General features: G+C 34.7%; 1 protein-coding gene across 3 annotated transcripts in view; it reads left to right on the top strand.

The window, feature by feature from the left end:
- Window positions 1-21,350, top strand: part of LOC122400402 (heterogeneous nuclear ribonucleoprotein L) — a 327,347-nt gene that overhangs the window by 73,867 nt on the left and 232,130 nt on the right. The window contains exon 1 of one of the 3 annotated variants that reach the window (XM_043401855.1): window positions 18,215-18,231. The exons of the other annotated variants lie outside the window; for them this stretch is intronic. The gene's annotated coding sequence lies outside the window, so the exon portion shown is untranslated. Of the gene's footprint in view, window positions 1-18,214; window positions 18,232-21,350 lie in introns of those variants that run through there. 3 annotated transcript variants of the gene reach the window in all.

Below are 21,350 nucleotides of genomic sequence, written 5' to 3'. Positions count from 1 at the left end.
AAACAAGGTGACACGGACATTGTGGACATTCGTCGAAAGCAACGAAAGTCCTGACAACAACATTAGAATTGTAAACATCGTCGATGTAATTCAGGACGAGCCAACGAGGCGGAATTTGCATCGAGCATCATAGTTGATAGAAAAAGAAGTCGACTAGACCCGGAAAAGGTTCGAATGCTAGCATTCTTAAGAGTTTTGATTAGGTATTTCTCTAAGTAAATATTAATTTTCTATCTAGCCACCGTTGGTTAGAAAGTCAATCTAGAAAGTCTTGGTTAGGTTAAGTTAGGAAGCGGAATTTGCATCGAGCATCATTGTTGATAGAAAAAGAAGTCGACTAGACCCGGAAAAGGTTCGAATGCTAGCATTCTTAAGAGTTTTGATTAAGTATTTCTCTAAGTAAATATTAATTTTCTATCTAGCCACCGTTGGTTAGAAAGTCAATCTAGAAGATCTAGGTTAGGTTAGGTTAGATTGTCGTGCGATTCTGAAAATGTTGAGCTTCGTTCGTGACGCTTGACTGGCGTTTTGTACTGGTTATTGCTAGTCTGTTAAATTTATTGCTGACGAGTAGGCTAGATTTTTCAAACGTCACCGTAGAAAACAAGTCCCGAGGCCCCGAATCAGAATGCCGTCAGATAACGTACATCAGTGCCAATATCGAGGCACAAAATTGCAGATTCGTTGGACAGGTTTATATCTCTCTCGGTTGCAAAAATATATTCACGAATTAAATACAATTTGAATACAATATTGTACGTTAAGTAGAAAGAATAAAAAACGTACATTACAAACCGATTGTGTTTTTCATAATACCATTTTGCAATATTTGTTCCAATATTTTATAGATAACAAATTACCTCGTTGCAAATTATTATTACAAACTATCATACCTTACGACTGCATTCTCGCGAAAACTGAATCTCTTCGTAATTTTCTATTTTTTCACCAGTCTTTTTTAATGTAAAATATTACGCTCGAACTATGCTTTATTCGTAAAAATATTTTTGCGACCGAAAGGGATAAACCTGTCGGACGGATCTGCAGTTCTCCGTCGCAATATTGTTAGTGACATATCTGTTTTCGTTCATCGCGCGTTATCTGAAAACGACGACGCTTTGATTCGAGGCCTGCGGACTCGTTTTCTGCGGTGACGTTTGAAAAATCTAGTGCGTTCGTCTGCAATAAATTTAGCAAAGTTACAATGGCCAGTGCAGAATTCGCGTCATATGACGCGAACAAAGCTCCACATTTTTAGCATCGTACGGCAGTCGTTTATACGCGAACGCTGGAATCTCTTTTGGAACGATTCGCGAAACATTTACAAAAATAAGCGTAAATTGGTAACAAGAGAATCTACGTCGTTAACGATAAACTAGTCGTTCGGAGTATCGAAACAGAGCTTCATTTTATTCCATTGAAGTGCATGTTTCAGTTCATATGTATATGTATATTTTTATTCATTTCACCGTGAGGAACAAGCTTTTAGTTAATAATTTTTTCACAATGCCTATGCAAGTTGTTCTCGAAACAAATGGTCAAACATCGGGAATGTGTTTTATTCAGAAATTCGGTTAAATTAGTTTTTTTTTAAAAACTTAAATACTTATTTTTTATAGGAAAAATTACTTCTGTTACTAAATGATATCCTATTAACGATACATAAAATAATTTTTATGTATAATATTTTATTTTTAATAGCCAAAGTTAACCAGGGGATTTTGAAACGTGTTTTTTCGTAATAAAAATTGTTTCGAAATTTGTCTTATTTATATATTCCTGAAAAGTCGTTAATTTATATTTGACTAAGTTCCTCTTCATAATATCGGTAAAATTAACGAAATGGTCTTATGAAAAATCAGCGAACTGATTTGCGACTTTACTAATTTAATTGAAACTGAAATTGTTGTTCATTGTCACTAATTTCATTGTTTTTTTTCTGTTTCAGGTAAGTCACGAAAATTTAACATAGTCGAATCCACAGTTAATTGCCAAAGGTATTTATCATAATTACTTATAGAGAGCGTTAGGTTATCTCATAAGTCAGTATATAATTTCTTTTGATTTTCTTTCGTTTGATTTCCTATTCAAGAATGGAGAACCTATGGCTTAAATGAGGTACTCAATTTTTTTATATATGTTGTCTATTTTTTAACTTTTCAATTTGTACATGATATATTCTCAAACAGTTTGTATTTTAATTAAGTTAAATTAGAAAACTTTTATTGTGAAAGCACAATGTCGAAAAGTAAAACATTTTAATCGGCGTATAATTGTTTATGTATATTAAAATATAATCAGTTTATATTTATGTACACGTGTCTTTATAATGTTAGCATAAATAAATAATGAAGAATCTTCTGCCAAAAGGTTCTCTATTCCTGGCATAGTCAACGCTCTCTGAGCGAGAATTCTTGATACTTTTGTTCGACATTAATCTAAATAACTAGTGTATTAATGACCAGTTGTTAATTTAAAAAATCAGCATAATCGCGTTCTATAATAGAGAGATTAACAAACCATAAAGTGACGATGTCAAGCTTATAGAAAGCCACTTTAATCATTTTCTGTATCACAAAAATTTGAAATGTTAAAACATTTGTTTCTTTTTTATCATTGGAAAGATTCGAATATCGTAAAATCTGGTCTCTTAATTTAGAAACATTTAATATTCAGGCAAAAGAAAGTGTATGGCGACGTTTTCTTTGTCTGCATTCAAACTAGTTCTTATCAGCGATGTAGGATGTAATGTATTGCGTACAAAGTGAGTGCTCACAATGTTACACCAGTTATGAAGTTTCTAGCCATATCAGTTCTTGCTTCAACAATAATAGCTTGTATTATGTAGAGGGAAAGTGACAATTCCTTGCATCCTTGGTATTTTCTACCAACAAGAAATACAGTATTGAAATTTGATTAGTTATAACATCTTGGCGCAGAGAATACGTAATTGTTTAAATATGGTACGCGTAAAATCTGTATTAATTTAATTAAATATCTAAAGTTATGGTTTCTCAGTATAATTTATACGAGTTGTAATACAAAATGAAATTTCTGATTCCTGAAAGTGCAATAGCATCTGAAATTTAATTTAAAAATGTAACGGTAGAAGGTGAAAGTGTACAAGTGGGTTAATTCGTTTAAAAGTAGCCAAACAAGTGTTACCGATGTGCAACATGTGGGGCGACCAATTTCAATTTCAATCCCAGCTCTGGAATTTCGTATTGATAAATTTATTCGAGGCGAAAGGTTGAATTTTCCAATATCAGTGGCCGCTACTATAGAGACATGCTTGAAAATTAAATAAATCCTGATATACTGATAAAATGATACTGGTTTACAGAGAAAAAGTATACAGAAATAACGACCAAAACAATTAAAAAAATAACGTTGAAAAATTTCGCTGTATCCACTGTTTCAGATCTTGTTGATCCCTTTAAGGTGAGTTCAAAATTAACTCAGCCTTTAAACAGCTAAAGTTCTTGCATTTCTTTTCATTCGAGGAATATGTTATGATTAAAAATATTTATTTAATATCCAATTTAATTACATAAGTATATTATTATTAAATGGTTTTGTATTTGGTGCAATTATGCCTCGAGAAGTCTATTTATTGCGTTTATCTCTGGGGAACGTCACTTTCTCGACCTGTATATAGCGTACGTTGAAACGTCACCGATCTCTTTTCCTGATCCTTGTACGGTTAAGGGAACGCGAGCATTCGAAACGCGTCAGCAACCAGTTAAACGTCTGTAAAAGAGGCGAACTAGACTAGAGTGTTTGTACACGCAGTTAAGACCGCGTTTCTATTCTCAGTAGTCTAACGAAATTGGTCTTCGTTAGGAACTTCCTGTTGAAGTCGTTGTACTCTAATGGCAGACGCATTCCCGGATGTCATCCTTTCCTAATAGCGAACGGTCGATTGCGTTTACAGAATTTTCACCCCATAGACTCCCGCGGCCTTTAAAAGGCGTGTGTTAATCATGGCGAAGCAATTAACATGTTCACCGATATACAGTCGCCTGAAAAAGTTTACACATAGATTTTTCAATCCATATTCCACAATTGATTAGAAGGCTACAGCAAGTGATAGATGTTCTTCCAATCATCGACGAACTTTAAACTTCTGATTTTTTCTTTTTGTATACTTGTCTTGGCAAAAAGAGCAACCGAAACCTTACCTAAATGTCGGTTTAAAAAATCCATTAAATTTTTTCTTTCTAATTTACAAATGGAAGTTGGTTTAAAAAATAGAGGGTTAGGAAGATTTACACAGAAAACGGAGAATAGAATATCTCAGGGTTCGTAGAATGAATAACGCATGTTTACGAGTAAAAAATCATACATAGGTTGGCAGTTTGGTTGTTTCATAACTTTGTTTAACAGATCCGTATTCTGTTTTTGTTATCAGACAATACATACATTATTTATATTCGTCGCTCACTTGAAAATTCAGACTTGCTCTTTGTTGCTTCTTCTCGGTCACTCGATGATTAGAACGTCTTTTTGTAATTCTTTTGCGAAATTAGGTACAATGAGATCGTAAATCTAACCCTCCAGCCCCACGAGGGTCTTCGAGAACGTGGCTGATGAACCTGCAGTCAGGTGCCTGGTAAAAAGGATCTTGCTTCGAGGCATAGTCATAAATTTCTAAAGTGAACGATGCAACCTCACGAATCTACTCTTGCATGTTATATTACTGTTTTTCAAATTTGTATTCAGTAAGAAAAATTCCACAATTTATAAATTCTTCCATTCTGCTTAAAGTTACATAAATAAGAACTCTCTGTCCCCGTTTATGTATATTTAAACCAAAAGTTCGCATAGTTAAATATTCAAAGACTTGCAGAATGACGTATAGTATGTGTAAAGGTTAACAGAATCACGAAAAAGGATCACTATTGCACGTTATCTTTTACTTTATAAAGTTTTCTTTGTCCTTAGTTAGATCACGCCCTATTTTCTCGCGCTTGTTTCCTTAACAGATGCTGCCAGGAGTCTTTCCCCTATCTACTGCATACTCTCCTATCTCCTTCAACCCCCCTTTTATTTAATATTCTTCCGCATACTCCTCTGCTCGCCCTTTATTTTCTCACTTCTCTTCTCCCCCTTTCCCACTTGCTGCTTATTTCCTTCTTCTCAGTTCTTTATCAAACACTTTCCTCCCATCACCCTCCCCTAAACTTTTCCATAAGCCCTAACACACGGTCCCCGCCATTTACATATTTCTCCAACGCACACTATCTAGATTTTTCTGCCAACAGAGGCTATACATTCTCCATTCTTCTTTAATCGGTTGACCTCGCGACGTTTTTAAATTACTTACAGCTTTTTATACTCTCTTCAAGTAGTGTTTTTATATTAATTATAATATTACGTCACAAATTTAGAAAATACTTAAAAATGGTGTAAATTCATTTTCCATCGATTAAAAAATTCTGACGAGGTCTACATACTTTATACAAGTCTTAATTTATTTATTTAAGTGGATGCACATTTATTAATTGGACTAATATCCCATTTAAAAATCGTTTTGCTTCGCTTTTCTCTATAGTTACATCCTCTAGAAGTCGTTTATTAGTATTTCCTAATTTTCTTGAGACACAAAGCAAAACAGGCCAACATATGCACACCCATGCGTACAGAATTCCGTAATCGGTTTGCATCGTTGCGCTCGAGACATCTTGGAGTGAAACTTTGACGGACAACGATGCTGGCCGTCCGTTATAATAGCCGTGAAAAGTAAAAAAAAAAGAAAAGAGTAACGACGCATTTAGCAGACACCACACCTTTCGTTTCTAATTTTATCGTCGAGAATGCTCGAGTGTCTGTCTCGCGTCTGGATTACGTTCGCACGTAAGAGAAGCATGATTGCACGCACGGGGATGCTCGCTGGTCGTTGCATACGCGATGTTTGAATCCGCGAACGCGAAATGCGCATTTTCTGTCGCGATAAATCTTTATCAACCGAATCACCGTCGCGTTTAACGTTGATCAATTCACCCACGGACAGATTGAACCATCACACGCAAAGTGTCCGACCTCTGACCTATCAGGATCCGACTAAATTTGCTATAGTGGGTGATTAGTTTCAACGTTCCCTGGATAAACGCGAAACCGACGACCACAATAAATGCGAAGATTTTATCGCCACTATTAGCTAGACGTACCTCGAAACCAGTCAGTATTTTATTGGTTGTATTGATTAGTTATTATATGTTGTATTCTACAGTAACGAACGTCTCTGGAATGTTGAATTTCAAAACGCTTTCTTGTTTGGAAAATGGAAGAGAATTATAATTCTGTACTTTTTTTTGTTTTCGAATTATTTAGTACTAAATCTACCGACACTTTATGTGTATCATTCCTACCAAGATCAGTCAAATGACTAGTCTTTCTTTTTCCCTTTTACGATGTAGTTCTAATTTTTGCATTATATGTATAGAAGATTGTATTTTGAAGTTTATTCGTAAGATATCTTTCTCTTTTATGCCGTATATTTTTTCTTAAAGCGTGCATTTTAAAAATCTGTACAAATATATTCAATAATTGTAGTCTAAATGTGCATACTTGAATTTTTTAAAATGCCCTTAAAAACAAATTTTGTTTCAAGTCGATATCGTAGTTGCTTCCAAAGAAAACAATTGTTTACAAAAAAATGCTGGCTAGCAAACATCCTGTATACAAATTTTAATGTATTTTCAATTAAATAAACGATTTATAATATAGTCTTATCGCACACCAGTTGTATAATCAATAAGAATTGCTGAAATTTCTTTAGGTGCATACAGTCGAAGTAGATTTTAAAATAAACATAGAAAACAGTATATATAATAATAGTTCATATATTCATCGGGTAGAGGATAAAACGTCTTTTAAAATGAGTGTTCATTTAAGTCGATAGCGTAATTGGTTCTAGAGATATAACGATTTTTGTTTCAAGTCGATCGCGTGGCTAGTTCCGGAGATATAGGGTTCGAAGCGTTTGTTTACTTTTCATTGTTGACGTCGTGAGGTCATTGACCGCACGTAGTAAATAGTAAATTCTTGAAAGTAAATCTTTTTGTCCCGAAACAGACACATTCTCTTTTATAATAAATTTACGATATTTTATATATAGATTACAGTGCTGTGAATAATTATAAGCTCATTTTTCTCCCCTTTTTTTCTTCAATATTTTCAAAAAACAAATAATTGTATAATAAGAAGTTTTGCATATTAGCTTTGTATTCCTTTTGTATTTTTTTATTTATCGAATGACGTATAATTTGAGACCTTTACTGTTTAAAAACAGCGTAAAATACAGATTGTGATATTTTGCTTTCGATGAATTAGCCACCCAGTTAGAAAGTTGATGTTATGAAAAACGTGGAAATATGATTGAGTCTGTAATTATTCGCAACAGCGTGCGGTTATTGCTGTCGGCCAATCTGAGCTTAAGAATGCTGTGGCGGCTCGATGCTGTCGGCAGACCGTAAAGTGTTAATTGACAGTTGCCAGTAAAAAACGGATTTCTGCTCGGTGCGTAATGATAACCGGGTGTTGGTACTTATGGTGAGTGATCGTATCTGCGAATAGCGCGCCATCACTCTCGAGTTATCTATGCTCATGCTTCGCCGTGGAAAAAGTCTATTCGCCATTCATAGACCAGATGTTTTCACATGGCGTTCAAATAAGCAAACCAACGTCCGCTGGCTAGCCGTGTACAGAGTCTAAATACAGTTACTCCCACTCCCCTTCGTACACTATAATCGTGATTCACTACAAATGAAAAGAAATTCATCACTTCTTTCCATTTATTTTCCCAAATTTTGTTTATCAATATTGAGCTCGTTTTAAGGATACCTTATAATTTAGTAATAATTTTTCGAGTCAAGTTAATTTCTTAAAAAAAAAAAAAAAAAAAAAAAATATTTTGCTGGAAATTTTTAAATGATTCACTGCCTTTCACTGCCTATATGTACACTATAATGGTGATTCACTACAAATGAAAAGAAACTTATCAATTCTTTCCATTTATTTTTATCAAATTTATTAATATTGAGCTCGTTTTAAGGATGCCTTATAATTTTGTAACAATTTTTCATGTTGATTTCTTTAAAAAAAATATGTTTTGTTGGAAATTTTGCAAATAATTCATTGCCTTTCAGTGCACACAACCTGAACAAATATACATATATTTAAAAAGTATTTCCATTTTTCCAGCACACTTCCTTCTATATGTTGCAAGTATTATTAGTTAAGAATTAGTATCTGAGACCAAAGTTCGAGTCAAAATGGGCATATAACTACGTGTGCATATCTTCTACTTCCAAGACACCAAACTGGGACACTTGAATCGCGGGGCATAACGTATCGTGGAGGTTAATGAAATTGATTACGTATCGCGGGTACAGATTTCAGAACGTAAACAGCGTCAGTGTAGGGCTTGGGAGTCTATTGCCATATGTCTCGGTTTGTGTTTGGATAATCGATCGTTCGTAGAATCGTTGTTCTGCTCTAATCAATTTTAACTGATTTGCCATGCGTGCCTCGGCGTTATTTCAATGAAAAAGCGCGTTTTTCAATATGCAAATCGAGTCAGGGGTTTCCCATTGCTGACTGTAATCGTTTCAGTTGCTGATAATGAACTTTCGTATCGATCGTCCGGCTCCATCAACTCCAAACGAATTATTTCCTTCTGTACAAAGTTGGGCAAATTTTATTCCCGAATTACCAACGAAAATTGTAGATTCGTTCGCTTGGTTGTCGGTTCAAAAAATTCTTTAGTAATAAATAAAATTCGCTGAACGAGGAATAACGCCTCATTTTTACAAAAGAAGTCATAAAATACTTTATATTGTATAATACAACTGCAGCCTTTGTGCAATTACCCGATAGCCAACGTCTCGATAACGATTCATTTTATAACATGGATATCGATTTCTACTCATTTCGTACGTTTTTTCTTGTACAGATAATTGCATTTGGTCATTTTCTTATATTCTTCGCGAACATTGCCTTCTCTATTATCCAACGTTCGTGTTTGCCGAAGAAAACGAGCGAACCGCGCAGAACGCGATAAGACAACTTCGTAATCGATGTTACACGAGATAGAGTAATATTCCACTGAGATTCGTAACTTTGTTTGACCGAGAGCAGCAATTTCATACCGATGTGGCGTCGCCTCCCATGCTCGCCACCGGAGGGGTCGCGCTCTCACAAGCGCTCGACCGACCCCTCGTTTTTATCGTTTTGTCCAATTTCATAGTATATTTAATCATTTGCACTCGATAATTATTTTAATTTTACACGGTAAATAATAATTTATAATTATGTGTGAACGAAATTTATGGTCACTTGTTTGCTGCGAAAAGTAGTTAGATTTCATCGTTCATATATGAATTTATTAATTTACAAAATTTATCAAATTCTACGTTTAATAAATTTCTACACTGACTATTGGTATTCAGAGTCAAAAGAATTAGTCATCATTATTTTGATAGTCTCTTGGAAACTGTTAGATATACAAGAAAGTTAACTAAAACTTACCTAAACTCTGTATAATTTTTTTATATCATAAAGAAAAGTTTAAATTCTCTTTTCTCTGATCTCTTATTTTGTATGCTTAATTGTCAATATCCAATACATATTATTTTCCTTCAAAAACTATTTGACAAACATCTCCAATAATTTTTATGATAGCCCAGAGGATGAAACCGAGCTTGAATGTTCTCAGTTAAAAAAATTCGCGTTTCTCATTTTCGTACGTTCCAGAAACCTAGAAAGTTTCGTAAAAATAGTTCTTCGTCGATGCAGCGACTGAAGATTATTGTACCTTAATATCAGAGAGTCTAACTTCATTCGAATCGACAAACTCGGGTTTATAGGATCTGGAATAAACGAGTAGAGTCACGTGGAAGCTGATACCGATGACAGAGATTTATGACAAGGATTCAGTGCGATCTAGAGGGTATGTCCAGATGGTTTCGGGTCCCAGAGGTCGGGAAAGTGTTCGTGGGAGCTCTACAAATGTCGTTGATGGTGTTCCGGAAATCTCAGGTATTCAAGCAACTTTGGATATCTGACGTCCTCTGAAATCTCGTGATCATCAAGATTCGATCGAACTCGCAGGACTTTTATGAACTCGGGATCTATATGGATCTTGAAATCCACGGATTTAGAATCACGTCGTAACGATCGATTATGGGTTTATTTGCAAAAAGATAATCGTATTTACCGAAGTACTTACAAGTACGCGTTTGAAGAGTGAGTGTTTCTAATGATAAACGTAGTATGTACAGATTTATATAGATAATAGTATCGACAACGACGTTCTTCAGAGGATAAGTGGAGCGTGTGTTCGTTAACTTTTATCTAATTGGTTGTTTGAAAACTTCCTTTGCCTATCTATTTTGGCAAAGGGGCGAGAAAACTTTGGAAATGCAGACTATACAGCACGAACAAGTATGCGATACCCCAAGGGTTTGTTAGAGAACCAGAGTTTATTAAGGGGAGAAAATTATTCAGCAACCACTTAATGTCGTACGCACTATAAACTAACTCAAGTAATTATCACACTTTATCTCGCGGTAATTGCGAGAGTCTTCAGCTTGATCCTCAATCATTTCGAGCTGAGTGGTCTATTTATGGTAGGTGATAAAATGTGTTTTGCTAGCCTGTATTAGATCCGACATGTTCAATATTCGTGGTAGTTTTTTTATTTATTATTTATTATTTAAAAAATAATACTTTACAATTCATATAATACAGTGTCTCGCGAACTCCCTATCTTCAAAACTGTTGGCGGTACTGAAAAATGTTTCACACAACAATTAAATGACTTCGAGGGAATTGTAATTTGATGCAATTAGTTTGTTTATAGACACATGTCAGTAATATTTGGTTTAATAGAATCGTAGATTTTTCAATCCACTATTCGATGTAGCTCGTCATTTCGAATAAAAAACTATTTAGTCACTTATGATGTCAAATCATTAGTTTAAAAGCTATTTATATGTAAATATTTGTATCATTAAAATATTATTATCCTCCATATAACATTTATTTATGATAAAAAGCTATTAGGTTAAAAAATATTGAATAAGTTGCAAGCCTCAATGTTTGTGTCGAAACATCTTAACTATTTGTTTTTCACCATAAATGGCTTAATAGTTTTTTACAGGAAATGACTAGTTATATCGAATGATGTATTACAAAATATATGATTTTATTTTAAAAAAGTATTAATAACTGTTCTCCACGTGTTTACACACGAAAGAAAAAATTACAGTAGATTATACACCCCTTAAAACAATTTAATTTTTTCAACATTTTTAAAAACAGAATGGACAGAGTTCGTGAGACACACTTTATCCACATTTTTTTAATGGACTTTATCGAAACATTTTTAACAAAATTTAGATTTTCTGCTCGTGGTTTCTTTAAATATTTTATATTTCTCTATTTCCTCCATATTCCATATTTGCAGTGTTTACCATTTTTACGACTCGATAGCATCATAACGATCTTTCCAAAGCTTCCCGCGGCCAGTAAAACGTTCATGATAAATCGTCGATGAAATGTAAATATTATGTACGCGTCCAGTTTCCTTCAGAACGAACTCAACGGCGTCATCAATTAATTTTCCTTGGAAATGATAAACGATTCGCGTTTATCGCGCGTGGCATTATTAACAGCGTCGCGTGGAATGTTTTTCCCGCCGATTTATTCGCTATCCGTTATTCGTACGAGCAGTATGCTCGCGTCACGAGAGATTATTACCTCCGACGGAGACTTCATTTCTGACCATCAACGCTGAATCATTCACTGAACGATACGATTCGCTCGGATGGCATCGACCCCAGCCACTCCGTGCGTCATCCTCTTGCTTCTCTGCGTTCCTCTTGCGAGATTACGCTCCGCGGTTTCTTAAATAGACCCGCGATAAATTCAGCGCACGCCTATACCGGTCTTGCGACTTCGATTCTTTTTTTCCAAGCAATGGAAAAGATTTATGGCCGGCCTTCGCGTAACTAAAGACAACGAAGTTCATCGATTTTTAATTTGTCTGGCAACGAAAGCTCTTCGTGTGACTCGTCTCTACAAAAAAAAAAAAAAAAAAAAATTACGAGGATTTATTAAGAATGAATTAATTAAATATTTAGAATTATTAAGAGGAAATTTACCTGATTAATACAATTTTATTCAAAATTTTAATTTCGTTCCTGACTTCTTCGTTAGGAAAATCATCTTTTAAAAAATCGGATAACATATGCATCGTAGGTCGAGTATATTCGAAAGCCTGTAAAACAATTAATAATCTGTTCACCAACTTTACGTTTGTTAATAACCGCTACTCTGTTACTTCTGTTCGGTACGTATACAAAACATTTTATTATGTTCGAACAGAGTGAATGTATTTAGAACTTTATTGATACGACGGATGGCGAATACTAATTTGATGTTATTTGAAATTTAAATTTATCGTCATTGTAATAAAGACCTGCTTTAATTGACATATTCCACACGTGTGTATGAAATTTTACAAGGCTCTGTTTTCAAAAAGATCGAGTATTAAGACTGAGTTTAAGTGGAAAATGTAACACAACGTGTCAGACAGATACCACAAATATTCGAATACAAAACATTCTACGAAAGAGTTTTATTTCACATTTTCGATTTATTTTTTCACGTAAAATCCGCCTCCTGTCGATTCTATTTATTTAATAACAGTTAATTGACGCGTCTGTATATTACTCGCCAATTCTACTTGCGCCGTTATTCGAGCCTCGCGTCTGTTCATTACTCAGCGTTTCTACTTGTCAGAACCATGCTTTACTGCATACAAACTCGATGGATTTTCTAAATCAATTATTTCGAAAACATTTTATGAAAATATTTTATTCAAAATTTTCGATGATTTTTAAATTAGAAAGGTTACATCGACGATCTACTATAACGAGCTTTATAATGAAGCAAAATTTATTTTGAAAAATTTCTGTGCTTTTCTATTGTTTGTATTATACATTAGTTAAGTATTATTTTTCAACTATAAATCTGAAAAACCTTCCATATTGTACGGCTTGTAACTGTTTCGAGTGTTAATCGGGGACTGTTCTTCGTTTCTCCCTGCAATATCCGCGATGTTGTAACGTTCGAGTACTGTAAAGCTTCGTTCCTGACGGAAAGGAATTTCCCAGGACGATGTATGCCGACCCACAATGGCGCGTTGAAACGTTTTCGAAAGTTCATTACATTTCTGAATTCTGAATGGATGCGAGCTCGAGTTTCACGAAGCATTACTTTAACCTTTGGAGAGTTGCTCCTTTTTCAAAAGCTCGGGTACGTGAAAACAAATAAAAAAAGTTCGCATAAACATGTATAATGTATCTCTTGAAGTTATTATGTAGATTAGCAGCCATTATAGCGGCCATGTTGACCCTCAAAGACAACGTAAAATTACTTCTTAAACACCCAGGCATATTCATGTTCGTGAAAATAAAAACCTGAAACAATTATAGCGATTTTTCCAGAGTCTAATGCGTAACTGTGGTTTTACTCGACGTAGAAAAAACCGCGTGGTTGTTTAAGGGTCAAATAAAACCCTCGAGTTACATGGGTACGGCGCCACGAAGAAATCCACGCGGTTTACAGACTGCACTTTGAGAAGGTCTGTATTAGAGGATCACCTACTGGAATAATTTAAAAGCTCTAGCTTGGTTTTAGGTGGAACTATTTCCTAAAACGTTAACCGGGAAAGACAAGTTAACTCGTCATTTGTACATTGTCGTTTCCACATTTTTTTTTGCTTCTTTATTTATTTATCTAACGATTTCTTTAGTCATGTCGTAATATTTATGCTAGAGTATTTATGATAACTCGTTAAATCGTTATAGTTTTTATGTACATATAAAACCTATTATTTACGTTTTTTAAATTTCATTTAATTATTTAATCAATATGTATTTGTAGATTTGAAGCAATATTAGTTACCATTTTTCTCACCAGTGTACAGTTAAACAGTTTTACTTATTTCTATATTATATAATTCTTTTCTGAAGCAAAGTATAGTTTTATTTGTAGCAAATTAAATAAAACACTATTAGTCGATTATACAAAAATTTGTTTATCGGAAATTTGTCCTTTGTTTTCCTACTATTTTCTATAAGCAACTTTCTATCGTCGATAAATTCCCTGGTCGATACGGTAATCCTTTGATTTTGTCCTTTGTCTTGAACTGTCAGGATACAAAATCCTGCAATTATTTCGTAAAACGGTGTAAAATCGATCAACTGTCCAAGTAATAGTTTTTAACATCAATCTTTTCGAATGCCAGTAATTCTTAACATCAAATTCTCTACCAGCGATTTCGAATTATATTTATATGATAGTCTCTGTTGTCTTCAAATTGCTAAATAAACATATTCGTGCAGTTAAAAATGATGTTATTCGTCTACCAGTTGATGGGACTTCCCACAAATTACTTCCTATATTAAAACGTAGAGTATTAGGAACATGAAGTTAGTAACGAGGTCCTGGGTTAGGTCACTGTTAAACTTCATCGCTCGCTGCTTAATTATTGTGCCAACCCGGTTAAAGGCTTAATCTTTCGACGCAAGACACTATAAATTCATTTGAAGTATGCTTTGAATATGCAGTACCGGGTGGCAATTTGAATATTTCGATGCAAGTAGGTGACTGAGGATGCTACTCCAGGAAATTCGAAGGACGACAAACAGTATGATTGTGGCGTCGTACGCTTCAACTTCGTTAGATACTAGACACGATTTGTATATTCTAGCTTCACGAAGTCCGATTTAATAAGCCACGTTCTTAAATTCGAAAAGAAAAACAATTGGATCATCAGTGTTACTGAACTCTTCAACTTTTGGTTAATTTCTTTTTCTGGTTAATTTACCAAACGATTTCTATACTCATCGCTATCCACTAGCTATACAAAGTTTGATCGAATAAGCTATGTTCTCAAACTCGAAAAGAAAAACAACGATAATATTTCTATGAAGACTTTCTTTTTTATTGTATCATAAATGTCACATAAATTTTGGTCAAAAATCATTGGAATGATTTGTTTGTTTTTTCACCTTGCATATACAGGGTGTTCGGCCACACTGGGGGGAAATTTTAATGGGGGATTCTAGAGGCCAAAATGTGACGAAAATCAAGAATACCAATTTGTTGATGGAGGCTTCGTTAAAAAGTTATTAACAATTAAATTCAAAAATTTCGAATCGTTTTGGAAAAATTATTTTCGGTTACGGGGGTCAATTACAATCATTTTTGGTGAATAGACATACCACCGAAATCCTATCCACTTTCTAGAAAAAAATTCGAGGTGTGAAATTTTTCGACGGAAAACAAAAATTTCAAATCGTTTTGGAAAAATTATTTTCGGTTGCGGGGGTCAATTACAATCATTTTTGGTGCATAGACATACCCCCGAAATCCTACCCAGTTTCGAGAAAAAAATTCGTTACCGAAAATATAATGTCTGATCATGAATGAATGATTCCCCTGATATTTCACGTGTTTCAAATCGTTCTGAAAAAATTATTTTCGGTTAAAGGGGTCAATTACAATCATTTTTGGTGCATAGACATACCCCCGAAATCCTGTGCATTTTCGAGAAAAAAATTCAGTTCTGGCGGAACTTTAAACGTTAATAACTTTGTAACAAAGCCTCCACCAACAAGTAGGTATTCTCGATTTTCGTCTTATTTTGGCCTCTAGAATTAAAATTTTTCCCCAGTGTGACCGAACACCCTGTATAAAAAGAAGCTGTCATCAGATCGGTAACTAATATAATAATAAATTACTCGAACGGATGCACGATTTACGTAAACGATTTTATTGAGATACAATTCGAAAATCGTTTCCCTAACAAGTATGCAATGTCGTGGTAAGTTGGAGGGATAGGGCGTCTTGTTTTAAAGCTGCACGCGACACGGAGGTGTCTGCTTGTCTTTCAAATGATCCAACAGTACTTTTTCCCTCGAACCATCCGACACGAGCTCCCATTCGAACGGCGTCTCCCTCGCGCGGGGGATGTAAAAGTTCTGACAAGTTCCACGAGTTTCGCGTCTTGCGAGTAATTCAAGAGGAGAGCGGTTCTTTGTCTTTCCAGTCACTTTTTGTCTCGTAGCTCTGGCCCGTGTTGACGAAAGCATGAATACATTACGCGCCCTCCTCTTGGATTTATGAACAGCGTGTAATTAATTCCATACACAAGTGCCCCCCCCCCGACCTGGCGGCGAAGATGCTTTCGAGAGAGAGAGAGGAGGAGGGGGCGTATTTGCCTTCCGGTTTTACGCGATAACACATTGCGCAATTTTAATTCGCCACCAAACTTTCGACGACAACGACGACGACGACGAAACCCGTGTCAAATTAATTCAGGAGCCGTTGCTCCGGAATTCCCCGCTGCAAGGACGCAGATTTTTCTTTCAGCGACGTTAAGTACTATTACCAGCACCATGGGACCATCGACGAATAAGTTTCTACCCGTAAAAGCTCAACCGTTGTGTTTGCAACCTGAAATATTCAAGGTTCTTCGATAACAGGAGTACCCTAAAGTATCGCATTTCGATCAAAATTGGGTTAAATTTCATTGCAATAATATTAGGATTAAGTTTGCAAATAACTAGAAGAAAAACAAGTTTGTTTTATTGTCTTCCATTGGATGAAAAGTGAATTTTATACAACGATCTCCAGGGCTTTTTAGTAGCTAAATAGTTTGAATTATTTTTTTTTCATGGGTTACTGATTTTCGTAAAATTCCGCATGTTGGAAATATTGCTTCAAGTTCTGGTGGAAAATTAAGCACGAACTTATGGCACGACCAAATAGATAATGAATCAACATGCAACAATTCATACATGTTAATTCGATCGAATAAATACCTTTTTAATTATTCATTGAATAATTTATATACAGTTACCCCCACACGTATTCGTACATTATAATGGTAATTCGATGTAAATGGAAAAAGCTTATTTCCTGTGATTTGAGTTTTTGAAACTGCTACAAGTCCATTTTTCCATGCATCGAGATTAAGATGAGTTTGAATAAATCATACAAAAAATTTGTCAACGATCATGGCATGTTGAAAATACCGGGTCTCGTGAAATCATAGAAATGAAGCTGCATTGGCTGCGACCAAACTAGGATGGGTGACCGTTTGGGGAAAACACCACGTATTGTTGATTTGTTTATTATTGACAGTATTGTACATTGTTTATATTATACCACACCATCGGTTTTGTGATTGGGCATTAAACTTGTCCGTTAATATTAAAAAAAAAACTACTTTGTAAATAGAAGTAACACAGTTGTAATAAGCTACAACATTTAGTAGAAATAAATGGGAAGAATTCATAAGAAAGACCAATATTAAAAAAATACTACTTTGTAAATAATAGTAACACAGTTGTAATAAGCAAATATTTGGTAAGAATAAACGGAAAAAATTCATAAGAAATAATATTAAAAAATACTACTTCGTAAATAGAAGTAATACACTGTGACAAACAACATTTAGTAAAAATGAATGGAAAAAATTCATAAGAAAGAAAGTTTCTTCTCATTTATAGCGAATTACCATTATAGTGTACGAATACGAAGGGAAGTAACTGTATTTCTTGTCCCTAGTTTCGTTCTACCGTGAATTTTCCTACAACGACGCAGTCGCTTGTTATCGATGCTCGCTCTCGGCAATTATCCGTGAAGTTTTCAATGGGGAATTTCCATGAAAATGCGTCCGTAGTATTCGCCGTTTAGGTTGAACTTCAATCTCGGCGAAGATTGTTCGCTACACCATCCATCGGAACGGAAGATAGCGGCTCGTAGCGCTGCGATATCAGCCAATATTAATGGGGAGCTTTAAGGTGCGATACCAGCACGTGTAAGAGGTTGAAAAGATACGTTTTTCAATATTCCTTTTCTCTTTTTTTTTTTTTGTTCTTCGATGGAAGCTTTCAAGAGTATTTCTCAACCTAATTCCGCGCGGATAGTCGAGAAAATAACGCAGATATGGATTTTTGTTAGTCATTTGCCTTCTACTCGTTAGTCGAAATTTGTATCTAAATAGTACATTGATCTATATTTAATGACCTAACTAATATCAAAATTGTCCTTTCTCGCTAATTTTATTTATTTTTTCTTGTTTCAGGTAAGTCACGACAACTTAACATAGACGAATGCACAGCTTATTTCCAAAGAAATTTCTAATCTCAGGTATTTCTTACAGTTAGTGATCGTTAACCCTTTATAACCCAAATTTTGGTTTCTGAAAAATATTACACGATATTGATAAATAGTGAGATATAAATTGGGAAGTAAATTCCTATAAACACGAATTTCTAATTGTACCTTAGTATGGGGTATTGTAAAGTAGTTACTGTTTTATTGATTCTTTGTAAGCCATACTATTGTTTTAAAGTTACACTGGGTTATAGAAAGTTAACGAAAAAAGTATTGTATTATTTAATGAATCTTATTAATTTTTTTCTAAAATCTATGTTCCTACTAATTCTTCTATTATCAGGTTAGAACATACGTTCGTGGCCAACTATGTTAATGTTTGAATTACAAGTTCGTATCGCTTATGTTACGGGTTATTTCTTTCTTTATTTCTTCCGTTTAACATGTTCAGGCTAGATAAAGAACATGCAACTTTTTTAGGTGTACGTACCTGCCTTTTAGTATATTTTACTTTCACAAACGACACGGTATCAAGCTACATGTGTTTTAAATAATTACTATTAGAATGTTGTTACTTTTAAAACACGGTATTAAAAATTAAATAGTCTCATCGACCCATTCGTTGTTGTTTTCTTGTTTTAATTGTGAACAAAATGCAAACAAAAATTCAAGATAATAAATCCCTCGATCGTTTATGAATTTCTACAAATATACTAATTTATATTATAAATAGAATTCTGACAAATTGACTGCACATAAAGTATGTCGCTTTATGACGGATCTCGTTGCTTTCTTTTGCGTTCAATGCGGCGTAAGAATCGTCGAAATCGATGCAAACATTGCCACGTGTACTGTTAATGATAGAAGTACCTCATTACTAGGCATTTTCACGGCCATATGTATTAATATTGATGTAGAGGCCTGTGGATATACGAGAACCAAGATGTCCACCGTGTGCACGTCAAAGAGGCTCCTCGCTTACACGAGCATGAAAAATCAATAGACAAAATACACAAATATTCTCACGTCTCTGCACAGACATTTGTGCGTGTGTTGCAGGAATAGTTGACTAGAGATAAATTGCAAACTCACATATATTTTCTATCTTTCTTTTCCATTCAAAAGAATATGTTTCCTATGTAAAGACGACCAATTTCGTAGCAAAAATTAGAAATTTCTTTTTCAAATTTTTCGAAAACAAAATTATTTAAAAATGGTACTCAATATATCGACGAGTCATCAAAGTTACAGATACATAGTGAGTAGTCAAATTATTAATTCCATGCAGTGGATTGTGTATTATACATGTTCCGACCAATTTTAAAAATGTTTTTAAAGTATCTTTACATGCTACATATTTTATTTTCATTCTAGTACGTAAGTAAGCTTAAAATTGGTCAGAACGTATGTTTGTGTTATACACAATCCAATATGCCGAACTAATAATCTGACTAAAAATAAAAACAAAATATTTTTAAAGTACCTTTTAAAATATTTTATTTTTATTTTGATACGTAAGAAAGCTTGAAATTGGTCAGAATGCACGGGTAATAAACAACCTAATATATGAGACTAATAATTTTACTACTCACTATGTATCTCTAACCTTGATGGCTCGTTCAAAAAAGTAAAATATTTTCATTTTAAATGAAATTAACCCCCCCTTCCGGTACACGCATCTGTTCGATCTAAAGTTTGTGTTCGTGAACATGAATAAAATTTGCCCCGACTCCGGGTGGCGGCGCGTTCTTTGCGCGCGTGTAACGATCAATTTTCCGTGCAAACGGATTTCCATTGGTGGCGGAATAACCACGGGAAGATATCGAACAATGTCGTCGGGATAGCAGGCCGTCGACAATCGATATTTGTCGCAGAATCGTCTAAGCGCTTTTGCATCAAGCACTCAAGCCCGGGGATTAGGTCGGATGAGTTTGAAATCCGGATTTAGGATAGACCTTTCCACACGCGCTGCAGATCTACCCACATTAAATCCACCGACACGCTCTCTGGTCTCCACTTGCCGGCGGTACTCTGTGCGCAAACGGGCGCCATTTTATGGCCCCTTCACGTTTGGAACGCGTTGATGAGTTTATACGCGGTAATGGTTGCCGGGTCCTCGCAACTTGTTGAGGAACAATGTTGGGTAGTTCCGGAAGCGCATGCTTATCCGGTGGAAGGAAAGTTTTCGAACGTTCGCGTTAATTGTTTTTGCTTTGCGCAGCTGGAACGACTTAATGTCTTTTGTTGGACCGGTACGATAAACCTCGAGCGGACAATGCTTTAAACGAGAAAATACTATGAAATTGCAACATTCGATTATCCTGGAAGGTTATGGGTTGAAATGGTACTTTCAATTGGTTTTCGAAATAAAAGAATAGAAATATCAGAGGAAGCATATTGGGAATACCAGTTTGTTTGTAACAATGGAGAATTTATCTGAAACTTTGGTCATTTGTAATATAATTGAAAATAATAAGTAGTAAAATTATTTTCCTGTATGATCTCGAGCACAACAGTAGAAACATAGGAATTGAGATAAATATCAATTTTATCTAAGTGTTAAAATTTACTTCCTAGCTAAAAATAATTTATCTCACATTATACGTAAGAATATTATTTTTGGTAAACACTCGTGTACGTCAAACATTTTTAGCAGGAAAGTTTGTTTGAGGAAACACGAACGAAAAGGATTTTTAATAATTTTGCCAAAAGGAGAACAGAGTGAACTTTTAGCAATATCATTCTGATCTCTTGGAGGCATCTAATTTTTGTCGTTATGGTTTTCGAGTCGAAACAATAAATGGATGTATTTCATGTATTGTAGTAGCGTATGTTGTAACAAACCAGCGAAAGATATTAAGGTGATGTACCAAGCTTTCGAGGTAGGTACGTGGTTCTATTTCAACTCGACCTTTCCCCGCGTTATCCGAATCCTACGTCATCTAAATCTTGCGTCATCCTGGCATCCGCGTTGTCGAATCTGAATTCGAGACTGGAACACAATCTCCTAAAGTTTGCTCTCTAGTTTTAACTTTCATTCATTAAAAACTACCTTCAGAAATTTAAACTCGAAATTATTACCAATTTTATATTATTATTAAATTAGCTATTTTATCTTCGTTCATTCCTATTGTAAATCGACATTTAACCCT

Source organism: Colletes gigas, unplaced genomic scaffold (genome assembly GCF_013123115.1).
Source record: "Colletes gigas isolate AHSC1104 unplaced genomic scaffold, ASM1312311v1 Colletes_gigas_Sc00017, whole genome shotgun sequence".
Taxonomy (NCBI): domain Eukaryota; kingdom Metazoa; phylum Arthropoda; class Insecta; order Hymenoptera; family Colletidae; genus Colletes; species Colletes gigas.
Note: the sequence above shows the minus strand (reverse complement) of the source record. Positions and strands in the feature narration are given on the sequence as shown.